At 42.0% G+C, this 15,497-nt stretch overlaps 1 long non-coding RNA gene across 2 annotated transcripts; it reads right to left on the bottom strand.

The window, feature by feature from the left end:
* Nucleotides 1-728: 728 nt before the first annotated feature.
* On the bottom strand, nt 729-14,590 carry LOC147644141 (uncharacterized). Of its 2 annotated transcripts, none has more exons than XR_015271008.1 (2): nt 14,436-14,590; nt 729-1,224 (listed from the first exon to the last, which is right to left on the bottom strand). It is a non-coding gene; the product is annotated as an uncharacterized LOC147644141 (long non-coding RNA). The 2 variants fall into 2 exon arrangements; XR_015271009.1 differs by lacking the exon at nt 14,436-14,590 and adding an exon at nt 5,514-6,401.
* Between the last annotated feature and the right edge of the window lie 907 nt (nt 14,591-15,497).

Raw genomic sequence — 15,497 nt, 5'->3', positions numbered from 1 at the left:
AGTCCCTCAGAGGTCCATCCCCTCCCCATGGACCAGTTCTGTGTGTTCTCTGCCCATTCAGAAAATAAAGCAGTAAAATCGTAATAGATATGAGGGCCCTATCGCTCCACAGACGGGGACGACCCTGTGGTCTATTGTCGTCGCTGTTGTACGTGTTGTTGGGATCGGATTCTGGGAAATCCAACCTAGTTAGTAAATTTGAGCCGAAAATGTTGTTTTGGGTTTTTTATTTTCATTTTCTCTCTGTTTTTTTGTGTTTTCGTGGGTTCTTATTTTTACTTCACAGTTGCTCTCCTCGGGTTTTGTTATTGTTTCGAACTGGCTGCTTAGTTGTGCAGAAAGGCCGATTACTCGAATGAGTATAATTTGTCCTCGTTGTAGTTGTAGTTCTAGAAAAAGTAGTTTGCTGCTTCTGCGAAATTCAAACTGCCCAGCATTGTATGGACATGACTGATAAATATTTTCGCCTGAATGCATTAATCTGGGAATTAGTTGCGGAAGAAGCTGACACCACAGATGGAGGTCTAGAGATCCATTTTCGGAGGGGAGGATCAACTTGAGCCCGTACATTATTATAAACTTCATGGGTGTTTCGCTTGGGTTTCCGTAAACATCTGTCGTATTTATGAGAAAACGCTGTAAAAATATTGGTGGTTACAGCACCTAAAAATAGTATAATGCGTATTTTATTACCCCATTCAAGAATCTGAAATAAAAAATGAGTTATGTTACATTTAGCATACATTTTATTGAACAATAAATGGGTAAAATAACAGCCGACTTAATGACCTGTTTAGAAACGAAGGTTACATAAAATTTGTTAAGTACCTTCTCCTCGTGTCCGCCCATGGTAAGGAACCCTCCTATTATCGCCATTGTGAATATATTCCATTTACGTTAATGAGCCATTATACAAGCTCTTTCTTTCGGGGCGAGTGTGCAAATCATTTCCGGCCATCTGCATGGGCCTCACAATTAGCTGGCCAGCAATTTAGATCCAGATTCAAATGCAGATGCGGACTTTACACAATCACGGCCACAGATCCGATCCGATCCCATTAGCTAAAGCTCGGGATGTGGCCATGATGAGCGGCCAGTTCCTGTCGCCCGAAATTGGCAAGAAAAGCAGCTCGACGGTCCAAAAAAGAAATGCTAATGAGCGGCGAACAAACGAGACGAAACGAAAACTGTTGGCCATTGTTGAGTGACTAGTAACTAAAGTGGCTGCACGGAGAGAAATAACATTCTACTAATGAAGTATATAATATTTAAAGAGATAAAATATATGGATAAAAATGATCGAATTCAATTGGATAAGTCAATATTGATTTCACCCTTTTCGATTTCAAAAACCAAATACGAATCGATCATAACTTTTTCCCCTGTGCGAGTGAATGAATGGAGGTGAGTACTGCACTCCATGGAGCGACGCACAATTCAAATGAAACTGTTGCCGGATCGGGACTGGGTTTGGAAGTGGACTTGAACGTGAATGTGGAACTGGCACTGGAACTGGAAGAACTGCTGGCTTACCGTACCTTTCAAATTGATGAACAGCAACAAAGGCTGCCCGGGGACAAAAGAAAATGCCCGGCCATAGAAAAGCGACTTTCAAAGTTTTCAGTGCGACAATGTGAGTGTGTTTTATACACATTTTTCTTTCTTTTGCGAAATTAATGAACTATTCAAATGTCAAAGGATCTGAGGGCAAGAAACGCCGAACAGTTGGTGACAACAAAACGGGCCAACAATAAAAACGAGTCCAGCCAAGAGAAAACCATAAAAAGATTTTTCTCGTTTTACGAGGCTGTCCCCTCGTCCCCTTCCCTTTACTTTTCTTCTTATTTTTTTCCCTCAGTGTGAGTATGCGCTTTTACGAAATTCAAAAAGCAATTTACAAAAGGCATCGTGAAAGGCGATACGCTGGCCCGTCTCCAAAAACGAACTCGAACCTCGAATCTCGGGTCTAGAGCTCTAAGTGCCACTAAAGGACGAGGAGCAGGCTGAGCAGGTCGAAGCGTCAAAACTCCGACACTGAATCCCTGACAGAAGCGGGCTCTCCTCGCACACTACGTAAATGAGTCGTCCGTGCTGGGTTTTTATTATCATTGCGTTTTATAGACAGTTTTACGACCTAACGAAAGTGGTTGTGCCTGGCAGGCGAAGGAGCGAACGAGGCCCGAGATAATGCCCCCCGATCCGAAGCGATTCGATGCCGACATATTTGGGGTTTTTACGATCTTGCCGCCGCCTCTGCTGCCAGTGTATATTGGGTAAAGTGTAAATCACACTTGCCTACAGACTTGCGCACAGACAAGCTGGACAGATATCCCCGTCCGGACGAGCGGAAAGACTGGTGAACAAAGTAAGCATTGCCCCACATTGGAACACACAGCGCACACGATAAAACATCGCACATAAGATGTATATTAGCGTGTCTGTTAAATTGTTTTTAGTTGCCGACGCGTCTGCAAATGAGCCATTGTTGAAGGGGCAAGAGCTGGAAGCAGGGCCGGATCTGCGTGCTGCGGGTAACAGGGGTACTTAAGTGTCGACATTAAAGCGCTTTAAATGTTGCTACTCGCCCCTGTGTGTACGTACGTCCGTCTGTGTGAACTCATTCTCGGCTGGTGTTGCATTGCGAAATGGTTTCATGCATCCCACTTTGTGGGGGGGTGTGTTTGCGCCGAGGGTGTGGGTGGGAGTAGGTGTTATTTGGCAAGCGGTGGTGTGAAACACCCTGTGAATGGCCATTCATCGCCGGGGCTCAGGTCAAAGCTCGAGGGCCAGTCCCCCCTTCTCCCCGCCTTGTTCGATCATTTACAAAGTGCAAAGTTCTACAGTCGTGGCTTTTTGTTAGCAGAGTGTAGCTGCTGGGTGAGTGATATTTTGTTCGATAGTTTTTCGCATTTTTCCAATACATTGATAAAAGAACAGAACAATTTACACTTATGACTACTGGTTAAATGTTTACATAATAGAGATTTGTATACTTGATGAAATTAGGTATTGCCAAAGCCACGAAAACTTTTTCAACAATGTTACCCATAAGTCCGACTCACGGAATCAGCCAGGCCTCTGTACACACCACTAGTGTAAAAGTTCGAAAGCAGTCCTTTACTCAGAACAACTTTACAAATGTCACTCCACTATATCAATGTTTAGTTTGGTTAAAACTATCGATGTGCTAGTCACAAAACTGACTTGGGTAATGAGAAAATTTAAATAATTATAAAATTTCTATATTAACAAGCTGGTTTACTTATTGAAAAAGGGATATTGTGTAAAATATGTGGCTGCTTCTATGAGAACTTCAAGACGTACCAAATGTTAACGTTTTAGTTTTCGGGAACAGTATAGTTCACTGAACCCTTGAAAGCAAGTCAGTATTTGCACTCGATAGTGAATTTAAGCTGCTGGAAGAAGTTCATCTTGGAATAAACCCAATCAGTAAGTACTCATTTTATGTATTTAATGTGTTCTTGCGTGAACACCCTTTCCAGAACACTAATCCCAAGTACTCTCACTTTAAGCTTCTGTGCACACACCCTATTACACTTTACAAGTCAATTTACTTGCATCCCCAGATACACTCACTTGCAGTTTGCAGTTGACGATCCGCGGAATTGAAGTGTGAGTGGGAAATGTTTTGCAAGCATCTGCTAATTGTCCCGCATGCATTTTTAATGTCATTTACCTGGCCACCTTTACCACCGACCGTTGCCCTCGGCTGATTTCTAATTAAAATGCACATCGGACGGAGGGCGGCTCAGCATCAGCACAAGCATCAGCATCAGTGTCTTCCTCTGCGTTATCACCAACTTTCAACCTCATCAAAGCGACTGGCACTTTGGAAATTAATTGCTGACTCCGACTCACACCTCTGCACCCCCCGGATGGATCTCTTTTCATCTTGGAGCCCTTGACAAGACACTCGACACGTTGGCGCAATAAAAAATAAAACTCATTACGATAAATTGCATGGGGAAAATGGAAAACAGAAAGCGGAATCGAAAAGGTCGCTGCCATAATTCAAGGGAAATGCTCAAACGTCGCCTCAATTACAATCTGATTCGACGGTCACTCGGAGCGTGATTCAGAAAAGCGAATTACGTTTTCATTAGAATTTTGTATTTCCAATTCACTGTCGCTGTAATGAAGCAAAAGGAGTCTGAATCAGAATCAGAATCTGAAACGAGAATCAGCTTCTATGGCTTCAAGTGAATCAGGTTTGCAAATCTCTTTCGCATGAACGGCAGCACAGCACAGATATAGATATAGATATAGTATAGTATTCGCCCCTCGTCGGCCTTCCCCCCACCACGCTGATTACACGAAAACTTTTCATTTCGCTTTGCATAATTTACCATTTATTATTTTGCGTAATTTATTGTACGTGCCGCAATTTATGCATAAAATGTTGAACACAACGCTTCATTAATCAGAGTCCGAGCTTTCCCACAGTCTCAAGACTTTACCAAGCCACACCGAGAGAAATATAATAAAAATGTGGCTTAAATCTTTACCAATTACAAATCGGATTTTAGTTTAGATTCAGATGATACTTTTAAAAATTAATCGAGTTGATGGATGCTATAGGTTGGGTACCATTAATAACAAGTCTCACTTATCGATAACCTATAAGATATCAATTGTACATATCGACTAAAATAGTATAGTAATTGATACACCATTATCCATCTCAGATGGATCCACTCTAGTATCGACTTTTCCCAGTGTAATGCGACTTCCTCCGCCAGGCTGCTCTCTGAAATACTAATTAAGCTTAATGTAATGCACATATGCGATAAGTCGGCGGGGTTAGCCTATCCGAGATTATAACGACTGCTGACTGCTGACTCCGACTCCGAGACTGGCCTCCCTGGCAGCCCAATATATTTATATTGTATTTAGGTGGCTTGTCAGCCGGTGATTGATGTGGCTGCTGGCTTTGGCTTTTCTGCCATATTCGGCGCACAAAGCCGGCTTCCAGGCCAATCCAATCCAAGCCAAGTCGAGTTGCTGGCGGTGATAAATTGTTGCCCAAACAATGCGTATGACTTTTCAAAATAAATTCATAAACTCATAGTTTAGGAACGGAGCCAGCCAGTTTCTATGTGTGCTCATTGTCCGGGCTGGGTATCGAATCGTACGGGGAAGATTACTTACAGACAAAAGGTCCAAAGATCTACTGTTGAAATTCATGGGCGAGCTTGTAAAATGTTTATTTACTTTTTATGGTCAGCCTTACTCATGCCTCTATCTAAAGATTTTTATTTTTTTCGGGTAATTTAGATTGTGAATAATATGAAATTATCAAGAATGTTCTACTGAATCATGAAATTTTGCCTTTCTTGACGTAATGACGCTGTCTCTTATTTTCAAATCTTAAAATTGGCGATATTAAATTAGATTTCTAAATCAATAAATTTCTAGTAATTATGTACATAACTCTAGCATTGCATTGAAACGTAAAAGCAAACATAAATCTTCAGAGATAATTGCATACAGACCTGTCTAAAAATATTCCCATCACGACCCAGCTCAGCAAATATCTTGACATTTCGTAAATATTCATTAGACTAATTTATGAAGATTTCTTTTGCAGATCCCACAGACTTTATTTTTTACGCCATTTGACTGTGACCCGGAGGGATTATGGATTTTAAATGAACGCACAATGGCCCATCTCTCGATTCCACTCGAATGTATCTCGCAAATGGGCGATGCTATCTGGCCGCCAGTATCTTATGCTGATTTCATTCCATTTGCCCGCGGACCCAGACATTTCCTTCGCGACCCTCATCATAACTCTCGAGTCCCGGTTTACGAGCATTGTGCCCCGTTTGTTTGTTTTCACAAAATTAAATGCAAACAGCCAGCGCACAGACAACTTTGTGTGGCAGTGGCAAGGCGCCCCATATGCGATCGAATGTCAAGAAGTTGCACTCCTGCACTCCGCTCCGTCTCCGTCTCCGTGTTCGTGTTCCCGGACTAAAAGCCAAATAAACAAACCAACGACGGCATTGAAATATTTACAGTGCTCGAAGAGATTTCAAAACAGTTTCTGTGCCGAATTAATGCCGAATTGGGCAGAAGAACAAAGACCAGAGACCAGGAGACAGGAAAGAACCGAGCGAGTAATTCAATTAAATGCACAACGTTTTAAGAGCTTTCCGACCAGAACACAGAGAGCCCCAAATGATTTCCGTTGGTCGCCTGCCAGAATGCCAAAATATAAAAGCTTTTCAGTGCACCGACACTGATATACCCTGCAAAAAATCCTTCATATAATTACTTTTAAATATAGAATAAATAAGTATAAACTATGGTTACTAAATAAGAAATTAAATCAGAGTGTTAATGCTTTTATAATTAATAATAATAAATACATGTGCTGGTAAAAGAGTTCTTTATTTCTTTTAGTTTTTAATCTGCAAATATAGGTAATATGCATTTATAAGTAGGATCAGATAAATCAAAACTTCCTCAGGTTTTTCACATTTTCTCGAATAAATAAACCCTTGAACTTCCCTATTAATGGGTATGAAGAGAATCGCTTCTTTCGGTGGTATACCGCCCTCAAAGGCGAGCTGACTTTCATCTATTAAAATATACAAATTGCTTTAGGTGGGTGGACTGTGGCTGTGGGAATGGGGGGCTGAAGGGCGTTGCCTCTTGACGCCCTTGTCACTTCACACGGTCTGATGCACAGGACGAGGGGTGGCTGTGGGTGGCAGCGGGCGCCGGGATGGGTGGCTGTCCCATGCGCGTTCGTCTTTGACATTTTTAAATTGATTTTTTCGCCGCTGGCTCCATCGACAAAAGCCACATCAGCTCAGGTGTATCCGTTCACACGCCACCTAATTAGTTTTGCTGGCAGGTGGGATAGTACAGGGGGGTGGCGCGGTCTCTTGGTAGGGGTAGTGAAGGTGGACGAGGGGGAGGAGGGACTCAGGAGGGGCGGGTAAATTGGCTTAATCATCGGACATTTTTCATTTACAAAATAATTGCATCTAATTCGAGGCGCGTGTATTTAAAAGTTTCTTCGACAACAAATGACTTTTTCATTGATCGATTCGATTTGCCATACACCGGAATAAATACTTATTTCGATATGCTTGAAGTTAATAGTATATAGCTGGAGTTTCTCTTAGATCAAATATTGTTTTGCTCTTTGAATCCTAGATAAGAATCATTATTATTTCTATAATTGTTTCATATTTTAGGCGTTTTTAATGATATGTAATGAGGGTTAAAATAACCCATTGATTAATATATGAGTTCAAGTTTATTTCTAAAATTGACACCATCAAATCGATCATAAAATATTTACTGTGTGCAATTTGATTCGGTTCGATTGGAGCCGAGCTGGAGTTGCTTCGGGGGACGACTGGGTGTGACCATCGGCAGGGCGCTGTCTACAAATTGCAAATTGATTTTTATCGATTTCCCATAATCAGAATTATTATGGAGAACACAAAATATCACTCGGCTCGTTATTGCTCACGTCTCGGGTTGCGGCAAGACTCTTGTCTCGAACCGAAAGTAGATTTTACAATTTGATAAGCGTGCGCAAATTACACGAGAGACTTACCTGCCCCCGGCCACGAACCACGGAGCCCCTCAGCCGTTGGACATTGATGTGTTGGCATACGCCTATAAATTTGTTGATTATCAGTCTTTTTTTAATGAATTTGGAGAGGCAGCGGCCGCGCCCCATTCGAGTTGTTGAATACCGAATGAATGGGGCACCGGCGCCCCTCCCGCCGCATGTACACATGTACTCCTCCTCCCGTATGCAACAAAGTCGGCGCACACTATATCTTTCCTGATGGGCCCCGACACGCACGCAACGAGTTATACCCACCCGAGAGCTTGTAGGAGCTAGACAACGCGGCTGGGGCGTAGCTTTATGTGCAGTTTGCATGTGAAGGCCCCATGGGGAGGAAGGGATGGGGATGGAGCTGATGGAGGGGTGTGTCCCGACTCCAAGGAAGATATAGCCATAAAACTGCCAGCCAAGAGCCTCTGGAGTTATTAAAAGGTCTTGGCATTTAGCTAATGGCAACGACAATGCGGCAGATAATTGCAAAATTACATTTAATGTTTCGATTCATTCTTGTATCTAGTTGTATTTCCAGGCAGGTTAATCAATCTCATCGGATTCATTATAATAATAACAACATGATTAATAAGTCCATAGATTTTTAAATAAACGTCCATACTAAGCTAAAGTGTGTAAAGAGTTTCTTGACAGTGAAAAAAATGTGTAAACTCATTTGTTGTAGCTTTGACGTTGTTCCTTTGGTTGTTTTGTTTTTGTTTTTGTACATACTCGTTAAAAATAACCTATTAATTAATTATCAAAAACATAAAAAAGCGTACTTTTTGCATGCAAAGTCAAAAAAGATTTTTAATTCTCAGTGTGTAAACAGTTTCTTGACATACTGTATCTAAAAATTATTTCAAGAAATGGGGCTTAGGTATCAATATCTTGTACCTTTTTTTGTATATAAGTAAATGTATGTAATTGACACATTTGTAAGAGCCTAAGCCCAGAAGAAACATGCATTTGTTATTCGGCAGATGGCTGCTGGAGTTGGAGGATGTATTTTTCCCTAGTCTTCCCTTGGATCCCAAGGATTCCATCTTTGCTCGTGCGAATTAGGCTGACGACACTGGGTCCCTTTCATATGGCTAGTAATCATTAGCAAACTCAAGTTGTTGAGCCTGTGAGCTTAATTTCCTTCATCCTTTGAGTCGGGTCGTGTTTCCCCATAGGGTCGTTAGCCCCTTTTGAGGCTCTTGCCCCTCAGACGCCCAGCAACTTTGCCGGAGGCCTTGTCCTTTGTTCAGTCGATTGCATTGATAGCATCGAGTCCTCGGAGAGGGGTTCCCTTCCCGCGTAGTCCGGCTTACTTCCTCTTCGCTGAGCAGGACCACTGTGGTTGCCCTTTTCCCGCTTCCACTTCCACATCACGGGCTGGAGTGACAACCCCTTTCCCGGGCTCGAGTCCCTTCTAATTGCTTGCGTAACCTGAGGCGAACGAGGGCCCGACGAATAAAAAACGTTCATATTTCAAAATCGTGCTCAATAAATATTTTCGTTGGTCCCGAGCAAATATTCGCATAAGTACAAAGAAATAAAAAAAATAAACGTGCCGGGGCCTCAGACATTTGGCGAAAATGAATACGATTTTCACAGAAACTGGCGATTCCTGTGCGAATCGAATGGCAATGGGCCTGGGACTGTGACTGCGACTGTGACTGTGCCTGCGACTGTGACTCCGGTCGTGTTTCGTGCCCAGAAATGAATGCATGCCACTTACGAGCTGAGTTTGTCGCCATTCATTTCGTTTCGTTTGAGTAGTAGTTTGAGTGGTACCTACTGGGGAGTATGGAGTGCGCCATGTGGAGGGGATTCGAGTTCGGTTTGGTTGAGTTCTGTGCGACAGGAAACGCAACTTCAGCTGCAACTTGGCCCGAAGGAGGCCCCACGATGCATGATTGAGCATGATTGAGGGGTCTCGCTTTTAGTCCGCGAATTGCAAAACTCTCGTAAAGTGAGTCTAGATACATTCGTATTCTGCATATGCAGGCGAAACACTATAACTCGAACCCTTCTGTCTGTTTCGTACAATTTTAGATTCAAGAAACAATATCTTACTCAATATTATGGTATATCTGTCTTGGATTTCTATTTGTAAGAAGCGGGAACGAAATACAATATTGTAAGCAGGGAGATATTCTAATAGATTATTCACTAATGGCAAATACTATAGTATTCTCGGCGAACTTAATTAGTTTTCGATATCAAACCATGTTTCAACTAGATGGAGGAGTTAGCTTTCTTATTCCACAGACAGTATCGATAAGGCATTAAACCGGATTACTCCTTCCCGCGAAAATCCAAAATTTCCTTTCATTTGAATTATTAAAAATCCAATTCAGTTGCGTTTCCTTTAGAGAAGTCCGCCTGTAGCCGAGAGCAGGGTGTATGTGTGTGTATTCGCTTCTGTTTGCAATTCTCAGTGGTGCCCATGAATGGCTTCGTTTATTTTCAACACGTTACTCAAACAATGTTTTTGGTTTATTTAAATTTCTTTCTTACGGCGGCAACAAGGAAAGCCATGCAAATGCCGCCCCGCTTGTATAAGTTTGGCCCCCTGCCATCGCCATCGCCGGCGTCCATTGAGGAAGCCCGCGCGTTGGGTAAACATTTGAATTTTACATTAAAGGCGGCGCAAAACATTCGCATTTTTCCCCATTTTTTTGCGCTCTCTCATTATTTAAACAAAACGGCGGCACTGTGCAGGGCAAACAATTCGCAACACCACTTCCCAACCCAGTCCAACCCAACCCGACCCATCCCTGCCACTGTTTACTCTTTAAAGCGCCAATGCCGTATAGGAGGAGTAGCTGAGGGGCTGCGAGCGGATGCACATCCAGCAGATAAAGATACAAAAACGCAATGAAGTTGGCGGCTTTCGGTTTTTGGATGCGGACTCGGATTGGGGTCTGCATAGGGTTCAAACTGTATGCCAAATGCAAACAGAAATTCGAAATTTAAAACTTTTGTTTTCTTTTTTTGTGCGGTGCGGCTGGGCAAACAGGAACTTTAACTTTACCGTTATGCCAGACTGACAGAATGGCGAAATGGAATTTTATTTGCTCACGATATCACGGCAAACAATTCGAGTGCGGTAGCAAAAGGGGTTGGGCCAGAACAAGATCTCGGCCCTTTTCTTGTCTTTTGTCAGTGGCGTGGCGCATTTGTCAAGCGATTGGGATTGGGATTGAGGCTGGGAATGGGACTGGGACTCGGTTTGGGCTTTCCGTTCGCTCATCCAGTTCGATTCGGTCGGGGCTTGGGGTCAACCGGCAGCTGGCTCTGATTTGTATCTAATTGTATGCAAACAGACTCACATATGTGGGCGTTTTGTTCGATTTTCGCCATTCAATTTTATGCATGAAGTTGATGGATTACTTGTAAATGCCTCCCGGGACTTACCCCGCCCTGTTGCCCTCGGGGTTGCTTGCGAAGAACCGAAGCGGAAGAATAGCAGATTGCACGGGATAAGCATAATGACCACAGGCAGTTTTTTCCCAGTATTGATTATGATGAAAAATCGAAGTATGGAGGCGGCACATGGCCACAGATGAGTGAGCTCCTTGAGCCCGGCTTTTTGTTCGGAAATCAACTAATTTTGTACAAAGCATCTCTCGCAGTTGAGCGAACTAATGATAAATCCAAAACAAGTCAAGTGTGTTTGTGTGTTTATTTCAGACGCAAATAATACTTTGAAATTCGTCACATGTGGTCATTGAATTAGAAATTCACAGAGATAGGTTTTGCAACCTATTTGATTTGATTGCCGTTTTACTAATTTGTATTTGTGTTTATCAAAGCAATGAAATGCTCATTGAAATTTTTGATACATATGTACATACGATGTGAGTGTACGCATGATTATTATATAGATTTGGCAAACGATATTAAATGATAAAGATCACATAATGAGTTAGAAGTGAATCTTTAAAGTTAAATATTATAATGAAATTACCTTAATTTAAATTGGTATCTTATTATAGAAGTTCTTTCATACCTACAATTACCAATAGTTAAATATTACATGGAATAAATATAAGGTATCCTATTTCAAAGCTTTCTTAGCTCAAAAGTTTATCAATCTACGCAAATCATTAATCTTCCTATTAAGAAGTCTTCCAGTTGTTTCTGCTTTAAACAATACTTTTACTATCACAGTGTTTGAAAGTTTCAAAGGTCTGGATATGTATAAGGCAAAATATCTACTATTATATAGATATAAAATTGCTATCCTGAAGGCAGCTATTCATACGCAGGGCAAAGTAAACAACGGGCCACTTTCATAAAAACCTTAATCGCATTGTAATAGAGACTTCTGACCTCAGTGGCCCACGTAATTGGCCGTTTTAAAACCGATAATGCAACACCACCCCTAGCCCCTAGCCCCTAGCCCCCAACCCCTGAACCCTGAACCTTGGCCCGAGCACTAAACAAATAATAAGTACAATAACTATAAGGCAGAATTTTCTATGGCTTAGTCACAGGTAATCAGGCCATTTATTATCCAAGCCCCTTCATGTATATAATTACAGCGGAGCCGGCAAAGCCTCAGTGCCTTTCAATTATAAAGCCCAGTTGTGCCCCAGCGGCCCCACCGCCCCCACTTGGCTATTTTTGCATTATTTATCAGATCGGTCGGCTGACTTTTATATTTGCTATAATTTGCACAATCATTTGGGTGAACTTTCGTCGATGGCCGCGCTCGGCCGTGTATACAAGTTAAATGAGTTTCTATTTTAACGGGCGCATGAAAATTACAGGGGCCGCCAGGAGCTAGTAATTAAGCGCCGTTCTGTCCAGGACACGTCAATCAGCCAGTCATCCAGTCATCCCTTCGAGGGTGAGGTGAGCCACGGCAGCCGTCCCGATTCCCAGGCCCTGGGGGTTGGGATCGTTCCCCGGCCATGGCCCGAAGTTGAGATGGGGCTGGGGTTGGATTAGCGCTTACGTGGCCATTTGGCCAGGGGCACAAATACCCAAACGAGGTCATTAAGCAATTTAATATTTTAAGAAACTGATAATAATCGAACCGCACCACTGCGAAGTGGACATGGACACGGCCCATGCAGGCCGTTGTCAGCTTTTGGCCTTCCTTTTCGGTATCACCAGGACGGGTGCTTCGGCGTTTGCTTTTGGGAACTTTTGCGGTAAGCCAGGTGCACTCGGAAAAATTACTCATAATAATACTTAATACATGAGGTTATTCGAAAAGTGAAAATAATAAAAGATGATTACCCCCTTCGGGAACTTAGTACCAGCCTGTAATACGTGTTACAGATAGAAAGAGGCATCTCTGACAGCATAAAACAATATTCTCTGAATCAGTGTCACCAGCCGAGCCGATTTATCAAAGTCGGTCTAACCAATTGTCTGTTCGAAACAACAAATCCCAAGGACTATAGGAGATAGAGCTAACATTTAGTGACATCTGTTCCTTTTTAATATCACTCACAATGGTACCAGGTACATATCTTTCAATCGGTCTTCAATCGGTAGCTGACCTACTTGCTTTAAATAATGATTATCTTATATTATTTCTTAAGAAAAGGTAATATTTATGTACCTCAAAACTAATATTTCTCAGAATTTAATAAAGGACCGTAAGTGTGATAAAATAAAATAATACTTTGAATCAATATGATAAAACAGGAGGATCATATCAACTATCTAAAAAACATTGAAGAATGCTAGGTAAAAGAATATAATAATATTAATAAACATATTTAAATACTGTCTATAAACCATTGCATAGTTGTATCTATTAGTTAGTTTTTATGTTGAATAATTGTCATACAAATATTACGCCCATCAATATTGTCCCATACTATGTTACTTAAATTTCTTCGAGTGTAATCCCCATCTTTGGGATTGGGTTACGCGCTCGGTAGCACGAAGCGCTCAGAGTTAAAGTGAATTTTTTATGACATTTGCACGAAATATTAAGGTGTAATGGGTATTAAGCTGCGAACACGGAGTGGAAAGCTGACAACGCTCACAACCGCAACTATGTAGACGGCAGAAATACGAACGAACAAACGTACAAGTGCGGCTTAGTGACACGTCTCTGTTTTTGCCAGGGGCGGTGTCCGCGGCAGGAGGGGGTGTAATCTTACACGCACCAAATAGCAAAGTCATATACACTTGCCCCACCTCAAGCCGTATCCCCATTTCCAGCCCCAGAGCGGATTCGGATGACTTTTGGTATGGGTTTCTTGCCGACTGTGGCCATGTGGCACGGTGGTTGGAAGCTTGGGTCTTCTTTTGGAGGAAACTATAGAAAATGTCGGTTTAAACCAAATCGATAAAGAGGATTTTCGTGTTTATCCAGAAACATAGTGAAACCCATCAATATCAGCCCACTGTTGAGAGCGAAACGGAAATCATCAAGACGACCTGATCCTGATCAATAACAATAAAGCTATAAGTTATCAGAGGGATATGATATTAAATGCTTTCTTATTTAAGAAGAGTAATAATAAATCAAAGTTATATAAAACTATAGGAAATTCATATAATTGTTATTTTTAAATAGATGTTAGACTTGCAAGTCTAAAGAAAGCATTAGCTACAATATCTGGATTCTGATGGATCTATGTCTATAGTTCTTGGGCCTTTTAATCCGCTTACATTCTTGCACAATGTGACATAAGATCCCCCTGGAACGTGAAATTGTTATCTTTGGTGTTCATAAGACACCCAGATTTCACAGTTCGCAGGAAGATGACATGCAGATCTATCAGTTTTCAGCTTTCGGCTGCATTGTCCCGAAATGTATCTGAAGCTGAGGGATTTTCCACTCTCTGTTATCTCGGGGATATCTCACCTTTCGCAGCCGGTACTTTAGGGACAATAAGATCAAACCCTAATCAGCTCATTAGGCACAGAGCTCGAGTCGCACTTTTCCGCTGCGCAATCTGTGTTCCCTGATCTTGAGGAATGAGGGTCTTCAAAGGGCCGCTGGTACCTGGATTTCCATGAGCTTCTTTTGGTTTTTATTTATTTTCTACGCTCGGACATTTCCCATTTCCATTTCCCATTTTCCATTTCCATGACAATGGCACACTGTGACCTCAAAATGCTTGTCACTCCGCAGAGCCAGAAACCCCAGACGGACAAGGACGGACGGACGGACAGACGGACAGTGGACAACAAATAGTAATGGCAATATGCCATGTGTGAGTGCTTGTTTTGTGGCATATGCAAGTGTCAGTACCTGTGTGTGCGAGTGTGGTAATTAAAAACAACAACAGCAACATTAACAGCAGGCACAGTCAACCTGTATTTTATTTTTATTTTTATGTGCCAAGACTAAAGCCGGGGCGGGACACACATAGACACAGCCTGCTTCGTTCTCCCTTGATACTTTTTCTCCTTGGACTTAATTACACGGATTAAATATTATACGGCTTTAATGCCCCCTGGCAGTAGGTAACCACAGCCAAGCCCAAGGCAGTAAAAACCAACAACTGTCTCTGTATTGCTACACATAGAGAAAAGATTCCTGCGCACTTGTCAATTTATACTTATTTGTTGTTGCTATATGGCCCTTACTAGGTAACGAAAATCCTTCAATTTGGTTTTTATTATACCTATATGAGAGTGGGTATGCAAAAAAAGATTCATTGACTTATACAGAGTATATGGTTTAATGATTCAGATGTTTATTTCATTATCATGTTATATAAATACCGAAATCCTTTATTTTTTCTGTGTGCTTCTCCAGACTCTGCTTGGCTGCTGATTCGGCGCTATCTGGGGGCTATAGTCATAGGCGCAAATTGCAGTTTTATAATGATCCGCCCCCGTCCAAAAGCCGGCTAAGTAAACCTCATATTTGGCTTTAAGACAAGCTCCCTTAATTGCTCGTTGGCTACAATTTTATTTC

The sequence above is a fragment of the Drosophila serrata genome, unplaced genomic scaffold, assembly GCF_035046125.1.
Source record: "Drosophila serrata isolate PLE 108 unplaced genomic scaffold, ASM3504612v1 contig_228, whole genome shotgun sequence".
Taxonomy (NCBI): Eukaryota; Metazoa; Arthropoda; class Insecta; order Diptera; family Drosophilidae; genus Drosophila; species Drosophila serrata.
Note: the sequence above shows the minus strand (reverse complement) of the source record. Positions and strands in the feature narration are given on the sequence as shown.